Consider the following 13,341-nt stretch of genomic DNA (forward strand, 5'->3'; position numbering starts at 1 on the left):
GCGGCGCGTTTCGTCACAGGGTTATTTGGTAACCGTGACAGCGTTACGGAGATGTTTAATAAACTCAAGTGGCAGACTCTGCAAGAGAGGCGCTCTGCATCGCGGTGTAGCTTGCTCGCCAGGTTTCGAGAGGGTGCGTTCCTGGATGAGGTATCGAATATATTGCTTCCCCCTACTTATACCTCCCGAGGAGATCACGAATGTAAAATTAGAGAGATTAGAGCGCGCACGGAGGCTTTCAGACAGTCGTTCATCCCGCGAACCATACGCGACTGGAACAGGAAAGGGAGGTAATGACAGTGGCACGTAAAGTGCCCTCCGCCACACACCGTTGGGTTGCTTGCGGAGTATCAATGTAGATGTAGATGTAGATGAAGAATTAATCCTGTACTTTTAATGGTCGCGTTCGTGTCTGTTTTGCATTATATTAGAAAAATTTTATCATAGGGATCATTCTGACAAAAGTAAGCTCTTCCTAAAATAAGTTTGTTTATTGAAACACCGATCACTTCTATCCATATATGTTTTCATGCGATTGTTATCTTTTCTCTCTCTCTCTTTCCCTTCACATACCTTCTAGCAATAATTTAATTATGGAAGTAAGCTTACGTTCACAGTATTTGCTGATTAGTCCATATATTGTTTTGTTACGAGTAAGTTGCCGCAGGATCACACGCATAAAAATAAATGATTACAGAACAAGAAAAGAAATCACATTCCGATATTAATTCCCGTTTGAGCGGGTCTAGGCGCTACAGTTCGGAACCGCGCGACTGCTACGGTCGCAGGTTCGAATCCTCTATCGGGCATGGATGTGTGTGATGTCCTCAGGTTACTTAGGTTTAAGTAGTTCTAAGTTCTAGGTTACGAATGACCTCTGATGTTAAGTCCCACAATGCTCAGGGCCATTTGAATCATTTTTTGTTTTTTATTTCCCGTTTGTGTAGAAAACGCGCCCTTTGCATTTCTCCTCCATACGGTTACTTGTTCTTCATGAATTCTGAATTTTGGATCATCTTGTGTGAGGTTTTTGGGGAAAAACAATGTGACATCCACTGAGTGGGTGATGCGAGTGGAAGGGGTTTCAAAACTGAATAATTTTAGGTACTGCGTGGATGATAAATTCAAGAAATGTGGTTATATAGAGAAGGTTAAGAGAGGGTGTATAGATAATGTTAAGGCAAGAACAGGAAAACAGACACAGCTAAAACAAGATGTATATAAAGCTTACACTGTATATCTATTTTATTAATATCTTAAGTTATGAACTATACACTTTCTAAGTATATGGCTTCGACTGAGGCAACAACAAAGTAGTAACAGCTGGCAACATAATGAAGGAGTGGTGCGCGATTTGATTTAAAAAAAAAAAGAGTAGGTTTCGCGATGATGAAATAACATTTTTCTATTAGTGACTGATAGTATTGGTAGGGAACGCACTGCTGTCCAAAGAAGAAGCGGCCATCATGGACTATATCAGTACGGTTCAGTCATGTGCCGTTGAAATACGACATAAGGAGTTCTGATGCAGAATAAGTTCGTAATGATTGTTCTTTTGCACCATTGGCGAAGAAAGGCCACGCAATGGCTTGCATGACGCCAATTGTGAAGAATTTACACGTGAACATCATACAGGAAACCTGGTTGATTTTAGTTCTTTTTATTTCCAGTTTCTTGATATTGGGGTTGAGTTCAATTACAGGGAAAATAATGATGCATGGTAACATTGTTTCCCCGATAGGGAAAATGAGTTTTTTACGGAATGAACCGGAATATGTACCTAAAGACCCAAATAGACATTAATGTAGACTGGAAAGGTAGGAGATTTGTAAGGGAACTCCACCCAAGGCAGCAAGTGGTAGTAAGGACTGTAGACGTGGAAACAGGTGAGACAGCTATTGCAAGAGGTTCTGCACAGTAGTGTTGTTAGTCACCAACGTTTATCAATATTTATGCTGATATGTTAACAGATTAGGCATTAAAAGATGAAGAAATAGTATGACGAGATATATTACAGAAAATTAAGTTCACAGATGATCAGGCAAAGTTTGGTGAATGAGAGGAACAACTACCATTTATGACTAAGAGAATCGTTAAAGTGGGAAAATAGTATATAATGAGGATAAATACAGGAAAAAAATCAAAGTGACGATAATCACTAGACATGAAGATTCCGCTGGAATGTAATGAAAAAGAAAGACTGGAGCATGGAAAACCTTTTAGATAAGTATAAAGTTTTGTGACAGAAAATGGAAGTTGTGTGGAGGTAATGAGAAGCAGGATATATTTAGGTAGAATAGATTTTGAATGGGGTTGTGTACACCAGAAAAAAATTCAATAGAGTAAGAAAGAGCTTTACCAAGTGTTTTGCCTGGACTGCATTATTCTATGGCAGTGGATCATGAAAGAGGAAAAATAGCTGAACAGCTTCGAAATCTGCTTGAGGAGCAAAATGCTGGAAACAAAGTGCACTGGCAGAATGACCGAGTATGTGTAACAATACCAGACTAACAAAAACTAGAGGAAGTGATAAGAATGAGGGCAACATCTTGTCTCGTACATAAGCTGAAGAAATTGCCTGCAATGAAGCGATATTGAAGGAATGATTCCTAATAACGAAGAGCGCTGAAGAAGCAGACTTCGAATGCCATATATCATTAAAGTAGGATCATCCATGCCAAGAGATTAAGGAAGAAGCATACGTCACAGCAAAGTGGAGAATCTCCAGTCAGTATCAGTCTTACGACAGATGTGAAGGCTTCGACCGCAAAGAATAGAAATTAACAAGTTGACTTTTTTGAGAAAAGTACACAGTAAATGTTCAGTAAAATATAATAAATAAGATATTTCAAACAAATGAGACTTAATTTTCTTTATTGAGAAAAGTCACTGTATTCTAATATATATCTATAGCAAAGACACATTTTGAAAATGGCAAATTCTACACATAATTTATTCTCAAAAATTCAACAATGTGTACTGAACATAGTTTACTTCCAAATGTACTGAACTTAGCATGGGTTAGCACTGATCTACCACTACTTGATACGTAGGTTAGCACTGATCTATCACTTTTTAACTACTTCGAGAAAACGTAAATTTGGACTTCCTACTTGTTTCAGTTTTTGAGACTAAGATTTGCATTGACAACTTTTGCAATAATAAAACTCCACATCCCTACATATTCATGTATGATTGAACTCAAGACAAAATCAGCTTTAGCAAGCACCTTACTACAGCATATAAACAACGTTAACGATGGCCCTTTACATTCCTTCGACCACCATGCCATATAAATTAACATAAAATAAGGCAAAATGCGAAAAATTAACATTGTTGACTTGCTTAAATAAAGATTCACCTTTACCTTATTAGCAACGTTCAGAAAAATACTCAGTATTCTTATCGGAGTTATTTTTATTCACAATATAATCAGATAAGGATCCATCCCTGTAAACATTTTCCCTTATGGGCACTGTGTGTTTTACTACAACTGGCACATTGAATCAATGAACTGTGGATGAAGCCCGACCAACAGAGAATTACATGCATCGGGCGAAAACAGTGCACTGAGAATCGTTAGCCGATATCTAGATCTGCACAATAAAATTTAAAAAGGGCGACTGATCGCTGCAAACTATAATTTGCAAGTCAATATAACAGTCGCTGAGTGCAACAGCTTTCTGAATGGAAGGTAACCTGATGAGGCTGAAATAAGCTGCTTCCATGAGATGAGATTATCACTGCTACTGAAGACCCGCCAAACAGCCACTTTGTATCACAACTGGCTGGGCTGATTGAAGAATCTTCAGTATTTGTAGACTGTAAACAAGAAATCGTTCAAAACTGGCTCGAATGTGATGCCAATGACTTTGGTTATCAGTTACTGATAGATGATGAAGTCACTGCTAGTGTTATCAACGACCATAACAATATGAAGCAGAAGAGGCTAGCGAAAACCTTGCTGTGAAAGGAACATCCAACGAGGAATCTTTCACTGCCTTGAGTTAGCCATTAATTGGTTCGAGAAACGAGAAGAATAGGACCTATGCAAATGCTGTGTTTAGCGGCAGAAAAACATGTCTAGCTCTGAAACAAAACTCAATTTCGGATTTATTTTCATTGTATATTTTTATATTAAATGATTACTATATGAACGGTACGTATAGTGTTTGCAATAGATATGAAATACATGTAGGTTTCTGTTTACTATATGTATCTGTTTCTTTGTTTCATATTACCCCCATGATAGCGTAAATTTTTTCCCATAAGCGATCGGTTAACATAAAAATCAGTTATTGAAACATCCCCAATTCCGAACTGTTTTGGATAATCGATACTGTACTATGTAAGGTTCGTTGCTTTATAGTCCAGACAAAACGAAGTCCTTAAGAAAGACGTGAGACAGAACGCCGCTGTTGCATGGGGCAACATAACCAACGCCTGGAACAGAATCAGGTAGCTGTTGTTCCTTATCCACTCTTTATACTGTCGTGGAGACTACAGGTTCAGGCCTACTCGTATGGCGTGGCGGCCCGGGACGTGTCTGTGGCTTCTCTGTCTCCCGCTATGCTATATCCTCTGCTCGGAGCGGCGCTTGTGGTCAAATCTCCAAACCTCCTATCCTCGCCGGCGCCTTTAACGCTGTCGGTTGCAGCAGGAAGCACGTGAAAGTATGATGAAAATATTTTGTCAAGTGGAGAAGAGATTTAAGGAGATATCGAGACTTAAGGAATAACTTAGGAACAGTCTACGTTCAACTTGTGGAGCAATGAAACTTTCATTTCTATAAGCCATCTCATGCGACGCTTCAGATTTCCATATTTTAATATTGAACGTCAGATACTTAAAGCTCTGGAGACTGCCTCATTCTCGTCAGACTCTGAAGAAGCCGTACGGGAGCAGAAATGAATGCAGCCACACTCCTGATAGTATGTTTCCTGTTTTCCTATCCTTCGCAGTTGAGTGGGGAACAAGAATGACTTATCATTATAAAAAAAAATATTAACACATTCCACATGATATTAATTGTACTCTGATATATTCGTAGACTACTAAGCATTTCTTGTACTAAGAAGAAATATGCAACGAAAACTGAATTGGTCATCAGTACTGAAACATTGATAAAACACAACATATAGCTGGATTAGTTGAATGTTATCGTACACTTTATCTCATACTTAACTGAAACACTCGCAACCGAGATTATGCAAAGAGTCAAGAGAAACACAGTGGGGCTTGTTTACCACCGGTAGTCTAAGTTGCAGGTGAATCTTCCGGTTTTCATGGTTATCGCCTATGAAACTTTTCTTTGCTGACGTTTCTACCAGAGCTGCACAGACCATCACTGTTGTGCTGCTGCTTTCACTAAAGGGTTGGGTTCTTTGAGGGAGGACACCTGACAACGAGGTCATCGGTCTCTTCGGATTAGAGAAGGATGGGGAAGGAAGTCGGCCGTGCCCTCTCAGAGGAATCATCCCGGCATTTGCCTGGAGCGATTTAGGGAAATCACTGGAAACCTAAATCAGGATGGCCGGACGCAGGATTTAACCGTCGTCCTCCCGAATGCGAGTCCAGTGTGGTTTCCGCTAAAGCAAAGTCGTATAGTACTGTTGGATGGGAGACTGGAAGGGTTTAGACGTCTATTTGGGAAGAATCTTCTTTCTTTTGCGCACGATGACACATTTCCTTGCCAAGTGTGAGAGCAGAGTATTCAATTGTACATTTTAAGAGTAGGTGACAGTAATAGGTGAGTGTGTGTGTTTAATGTGGAGCCATGTTTGCATTCGATGATGAGAGAAGGGACAGCGTGCCAGCAATTAACCTTTTCCCCTCGAATACCACCAAGGGCGCCGTCGATCTTAACGTTCCAATACGACAGGCGGATCACCATCAACAGAGTTAAATGCTCTCACTTGATGAGACGCTGCGAAGAGGTTTGGAATTTAATCCAGCAGATTGGCTCCAATACTCGTGATGCGGAACCTTACACCGTCAATTGTGTCCCAAAGGCAATGGGAAAACAAGCAACAGCACTTGACGTACTCCGTCGGTTATCCACTCAAGTACTAGCCACGCCCAACATAGCTTTAACTTCGGTGATTTGACGAGAAGCAGTGTAGTTGACGTGGCAACGTTGTTACCCTGGTTCCACTTGGTCGATTGACGGGTCGGACGTTTGAGAGCGCCATGAATACCGTGAAAAACGTATGTCCGAAAGAACAGAAGCTATTCACATCTAATATACAGACCAGATGGCGTTTCAGTATTCAACAGCGGATGCATAACAGTATCCGAACCTTTGCTTGACTATTTTTCTACATTATTCTAATTCCTAGTTGCAAGCGAAACTTTCAGTTCATTCCACGAAAAGTGATATTCTGCAGCTGAGAGCAAACATTATTCAGTGGTTAGAATGCCGTTTTTTGTCAGTACCTGAGGAAACTGGTTTATCGTAGCTAAATTTCACGTACATACATAACGTATCGCCCACCGCAACTCTTTGGAGGTATTATCTCTCATTTTCCATCACGGAGCCTTACGTGAGACAGTTAAACAGGACGTGATCAGGCATACCAGTTCCCAGTTGCAGGTGTGTCGCTTCGTCCTTCTGATTTTTATAACACTTTTTTCTGATAAGGATTACGTCCCGTCAAACAGTTGTAAACGTCAGCATTTGCATCTACACGAGCCACCAGGCACATTCGAAAAAGAGTAATGTGACAGTTTTCCCATCTGCTATGCAATATATTTATTATGTCCTGGTGGAGATGTGAATACCTACTTGAGTACCAATGCTTCCTTAAGATCGTGACATCTGCTAGTCTCCAGCGCTTAACTGGTATCTTTTTTACCAACATGCAGACCATGAAGAAGGACCCAAAGAATAGCGTATATTCTGTAAATTGATGCTGTGAGAAATGGACTGTAGTAGAACAGTACTCCACTTTCGCAATGCACATCGCCGGTCTTCTGCCGGGTTCAGTCTAGGCGTCTACACCAAATCTTGGTAGTTCGTAGTAGACAATCATCTCCCACTACCCTCATGTGGCTATAGAAGCTCGACCTCTCATCCAACTGTAACCTTAGGTAATGTTGGAACTTTTACGTACACTGCATACTGGGGCATTCAATCTGTGTCTATATATTGAACTGAGATTATGTAACTTTATAATGCATTTACTGCAATTAATCATTTACTCAGTAGATTAACTGTACTTAAGACTCGTTCTGCCCTCGAATATTACACAGGACAACCTCTGAGATCAGAGTAGAAATTTTTTAGATAGCACCATTCATGACTAGTGCACAGCGGGGCTTACGCGTTTCTACATACACCTTGGTATTACATTCCGCTAGTAAACGTAGTAGCTACATATTCAATAACACGTTATGCTTTGGCGTCCCTTTATAAGTTCATCAAAAAGGTTTCCCAGAATGTAGCCGATAGGAGAGGGCCCTGCGAGCAGTCAGACAAGTTTCTGTAACATGCTTGCTGGGGCTCAACACAAATATCTCCTGGTGTACAGTATAATCTAGAAGACATTTTCAAACAAATGTATAGCAAGAAATACCAAAGATTACAAAATCACTGGAAAAATCAGAGTCGACAAACAGCATTTCTAATTTTGGAAGTAGCCATCAGTTCATTAACCTTTTCTAAACCATTTCTGAACATGAGTTATAAGGATTTTCCTCTTGTGAACACGGAGAAACTTTTTAAGTACTTTCCACTACACCAAGAAAATTCCAATTAAAAATGGATGGCTCAAATGGCTCTGAGCACTATGGGACTTAATATCTGAGGTCATCAGTCCCATAGGACTTAGAACTACTTAAACCTAACTAACCTAAGGACATAATACAAACCCATGTCCGAGGCAGGATTCGAACCTGCGACCGTAGCAGCCACGCGGTCCGGACTGAAGCGACTAGAACCACCCCGCCACAGCGGCCGGCAATTAACAGTGGACCTAACGAGTAGAAGAATGTGTACGCTGGTCAGTTTCAACAGAACTTGACTGTCAACCTCATTAGTTCATATCATGTTCAAGACTACGGAGTGGGAACATTCTAAAATTACTCCGCTGTAGGACTGTGACTCACAATAATATTCTCTGGTATTCCGATATAATTTAATCTTCTCAAATTATTTCATACATAAGACTAGGAAATAGTCGAGAATACCTCAAAATAATAAACAAATACACTCACTTGCATTACTATCTGTAGTTTCAAACTTCATTCAAACAGGCAGTCATAAAACAAATATAAACAATGAGACTCCTGAGCGCAGTGAATTACAGTGGAACTCATTAGAGCAATGACACTCGTACATTGACACATACACCAGTAACATACCTGCTATGATTTTAGAATTCGCTACGTCAGTGCAGTTCATTTCGCAGTAAACATCGTAGATAAATAGTAACTGAATTTAAATATCTTTAACTGCAATTATAAGGATAAAAAATGATAATTTCAAACTGTTTGGTCTTTATTAAAAGCAGAAACAATTAGCAGCCCCTCCTTGGAAAGAAGAGTATTTCTTACGAGACACAATTTTAGGTTCTTTAGCTTACAAGAGCTCAGATGGGAAACCAGTACTAACCAAAGAAGAGAAAGAAGACGGAAGAAGTATACAGAGTGGCTGGGCAAAAGAAATGACCTTGAAGGACACATTATAGAAAGAGGAAACGACGTAGATGGGGATTAGACAGTAGATATGATACCGGAGAAGAATTTTACAGAGCACCGAAAGACCTAACTCGAAACAAGGCATCTGGAGTGGACGACATTCCTTCCGAACGACTGTTAACCTTGGGAGGGCCAGCAATGACAAAATATTTCATCTGGTGTTCAAGGAGTATGAGACAGAATAAACACCCTCAGATTTCAGCAAGAATGTAATAATTCCTATTCCAGAGAAAACAAGTGCTGACAGATGTGTATGTTTCCGAAGTATCAGTTTAATAAGTCATGGGTCCAAAATATTGACACGAATCACTTACAGAAGAATGGAAAAACTGGTAGAAGCAGATCAAGGAGAAGATCAGTTTGGACTGCGGAGAAATGTAGGTACATTTGAGGCAATAGTGACACTATAACTTACCTTAAAAGATAATTTAAGGAAGGGTGAACTTATATGTAAAATTTGTTAATTTGGAATAAGGGTTTACAATGTTGACTGAAAGAACTCTTTAAAAGTCTGAAGGTACTAGGGGTGAAATACAGGGAGCGAAATGCTATTTATAACGTACAGAAATCAGATGGCAGTTATGAGAGTCGACGGGCATGAAAGGGAAGCAGTGACGCCGGCCGGGGTGACCGAGCGGTTTCTAGGCGCTACAGTCTGGAACCACACGACCTCTACGGTCGCAGGTTCGAATCCTGCCTAGGCCATGGATGTGTGTGATGTCTTTGATTAGGTAGGTTAAACTAGTTCTTAGTTCTAGGGGACTGATGATCTCAGAAGTTAAGTCTCGTAGTGCTCAGAGCCATTTGAACCATTTTTGAATCAGTGGCTGAGAAGGGAATTAGACAGGCTTGTAATCTATTTCCAATGTTATTCATAGATTGAGAAAGAACTAAAAGAAATCAAAGAAAAATTTGGAGAAGGCATTAAGATGCAGTGAGAAGAATTAAAAATTTTGCGGTTTGCCGCCGGCACTAATTTCTTTCAGTGACAGCAAATGACGTGGAAGGACAGTCAAACGAAATCGACTTCGTCTTACAAGAAGGATATAATCTGAACATTAACAAAAGCAAAACAAGTGCAATGTAGTGTAGTCGAATGTTGAGTGAATCATATTAGGAAACAAGACATAAAAAGAAGTAGACAAGTTTTGGTATTTGGGCAGTGAAATAACTCACGGTGGCTGAAGAAGCAAATATATAAAATGTAAATTGGCAATGGCAAAAAAGCGTTCCTGAATGGGAGGAATCTGTTAACATTAAAAATATACTAAAATGTTAGGAAATATTTCCTGAAAATGTTTTCCTGGAACGTAGCCTTGAGTGGAAGTGAAACGTTGATGAGAAACAGTTCAGACATGAAGAGAAAGCTTTTAAAATGTGTTACTACAGAAGAATGCTGAAGATAAGATGGGTAGATCATACAACTAATAAGGACGGAACAAACAGAATTGGGGAGAAAAGGAATTTGTGGCGTAACAAGACTAACAGAAGGGATAATTTGATAGCGCACATTTTGAGACATAAAGATCAACAAATCAGTATTGGAGAAAAATAGAGGAAAACCAAGAAATAAATAGAGTAAGCAGATTCAAACGATGTAGGTTGCAGTAGTTCATGGATGAAGAATCCTGTACAGGGTATCGTAGCGTGGACAACTGTATCAAACCAGTTTTCGGACTGATGACCACCACAACAGTTTACAAAGATAATACAGTGAAAGATATTAATTTCATTTTCTGTACTTTTGCATAAGACAGAGGCTTTAGGCATTCGAGGTATAAGCTTATTGTTTCATCAAGCCACGCCACTAAGTTTACTGTTACATGATAATTAACGCATCTCTCCATCACACGCAGACCACGGCTAGATTGTTTGGCTGCGCATTACATGCACCTCGGCCACACTCGTTGTCGTGTGCTTAGTAATTGCAGCCTACGGATCAAAGCAGCGCCGTCCCTAATCCACAAATGCTCCTGTATGGCTTTTTGCCGGAGGAATTAACGGCGGATCCATACATTACAATGTCGTCCTGGGTGCTTCCAAATTTTAACAATAGTCTGGGAGTGGATACGAAGAAAAAAGTGACCGTTGAAGTTTTTCGTATTCTTGGTCTTGGTACTCTTTCGTGTTTTATATAGGTCGGTTTACAGGTATAGAATTCCTCATAACAGCAGTTACCATCAGCTCGTATTATATCATGATTCCATAGAGCATAATACAAGATCCAAGCGTTAAACTTGTTCTATTTCGCTTATATCGAAAGGTCAGATCTTGAAAACTTCTTTCTGGTTTTTAGGTCAAGTATTGCCATTATACAATTGGTTTCTTGATGCATATTCGTTACCTTTTATTACTCGTTCGAAGCTGGTACTCAACCGGTACACAGAGCGAGGTAGTCCACAGTCACCCCACTTTCGGGAAGACAGCGCTTTAGATTTTCGGTGGGTTAGTCAAACCCTAACGGCAAACAAGGGGATGGATACTTTGAGTGGGACTATACCAATTTCTTTTCTCGTCTTCACCGCGTCTTCACTCAATATGAGTCTGTGCTTCACCCTAAATACCTTTACATCCAAGAGACATTAAACTTTAAACTCTCTCCTTCCGTATTCTGTGAAGGTGAAAGGGCACGGCTTGTAAAGAAGCTCACCGCACAAAAATTTAGTCAACCGTGTGCAAGTCTTTACAAATGGTGCAGCGAATGAGTCACGTACACGAGCGTGACCGCGCTTATGGGTGAGTATATGGCAGTAGCCATCAGCGAGACATTGATGTTTTAGGCGGACATTCTACGTAAACGTGGGTACATATACAGACAGAGTGGAAAGGCGGGTATGTCGTGTTTGGACGTGCCCATGGCCTTACGGTGTACGAAGTTGCTGGTTTTGTTGGTATTTCGCGGTGAACTGTTCGACTTGTCTCCAAGTGGTGGCGTAACACAAGTGGCCACCAAACACTACATCAAAATTGAAGTCGCAGAAAAATCCTGCCTCATAGGAGCCAGAGACGCGTTTCACGGAATATAAATCAAAATCCTTTCCAAACACGATAAAAATTGCTGAAGGCAATGAACGAAGATCCATCCCAACCTGTTTCCGAGAGATCATTGCGAAGGGGACTGCATGCTAGGAACATTTGGAATCAGCCACCTCGCAGGAGGCCTTTGTTCACATATGCACATAGAGATGACAACAGCAAAGTTCATCGGAATGAAAAATGTGTGACTGGTTTTCCTGAAAATCCCAACCTCCTCACTACTTCTCCACTGACCTGCAAAATCACCGAAACTGAAGCCCATAGAAAAATCTGGTGAATATGCTGGTAATACGCCGACATCAGAATTCCAACAATTTGATGGAACTTCGAGATCAAATTCGCACCGAGTGCATAACCTGTAGGCGGAGAACCTATGCAACCTTGTGAACCTGAACGAATTCAGGTGTTCGCCAAGTCTAGGGGCGGAATTTCACGATATTAAATTATGCTTGTAATGATTTCTCTAAAGATGATTAATTAGCTGTCCGGTCAGCTTATTTTACGAAAGTCATACTTTGTTTTTTAAAAGAGAAGAGCTTTACTGACTAACAGTTCACATGAAAGGGCTAGTATATAGGGTGTTCGGAAATTCCCGTTAGAAACTTCTAGGACATGTAGAGGGGGGAGATTACATAATATTTTGAATAGCAATCCATGTTCGGAAACGTATCGTTTCCGTTCTACGACGGTTTAAAATCAAATGCTATACTCATCCACTTCTGATTCAGGCACTGAATTAGTCTTGATGCAGTACAGTTTTCACGTAACAATTCCGAAGGAAACAACGAAATATCCTTTTACCACTTACGCACTTATTAACACTTGAACATTTCGTGTTTACATTATTCCCAAACGAAAAAGAACTCAGCATACTGTACGCATAGAAAATAACTGATGCATTACAATAGTGGCTCGATGTGGCGATTACCAACTTTGTTACAGATTTTGTACACGTCATCCTGTTAACCCTACTGTACACCACGACAGATGTGGACGCGTTACACATCGAGTTTGAAACCGTCGTAGAACGGAAAGAGTATATTTCCGGACGTGTGTTTCTGTTCAAAATATTATGCGCTCAATCCCCTCTGCAAGTCCTAGAAATTTGTAGTGGGTATTTCCGAATTTGCTCTAGATTAAATTTTACGCAGGAACCTACGTCAAGAAACGTCATCCAACGACCCTACAGAGATACAGAGAGCCAAAGCTTTAGGCGCCGGCACTGTAAATGCATGTATATACAAGGTGATTCTGTGATGCTGTTATAGGCTTTCTAGGATGATGGAGAAGAACGAATGTATCGATTTGACGTAAGGGTCCCTGTACTAGAAATGAACGAGTCGAAAATTATAAGCGAAAACCGTTCTGATACCTCTGACAGTACTGGTATTGTTGTTGCTTAGGCTGCGCAGAATCGGAGAGGAAAGGGCTACTTGGAAAACACTGATCAGGAGAAGAGACAGGATAACAGGATATCTGTTAAGACATGAGGGAATGACTTCCATGGTACTAGAGGGAGCTGCAGAGGGTAAAAACTATAGAGGAAGACACAGATTGGAATACATCCGGCAAATAATTGAGGACGTAGGTTGCAAGTGCTACTCTGAG

Source organism: Schistocerca piceifrons, chromosome 2, assembly GCF_021461385.2.
Source record: "Schistocerca piceifrons isolate TAMUIC-IGC-003096 chromosome 2, iqSchPice1.1, whole genome shotgun sequence".
NCBI lineage: Eukaryota > Metazoa > Arthropoda > Insecta > Orthoptera > Acrididae > Schistocerca > Schistocerca piceifrons.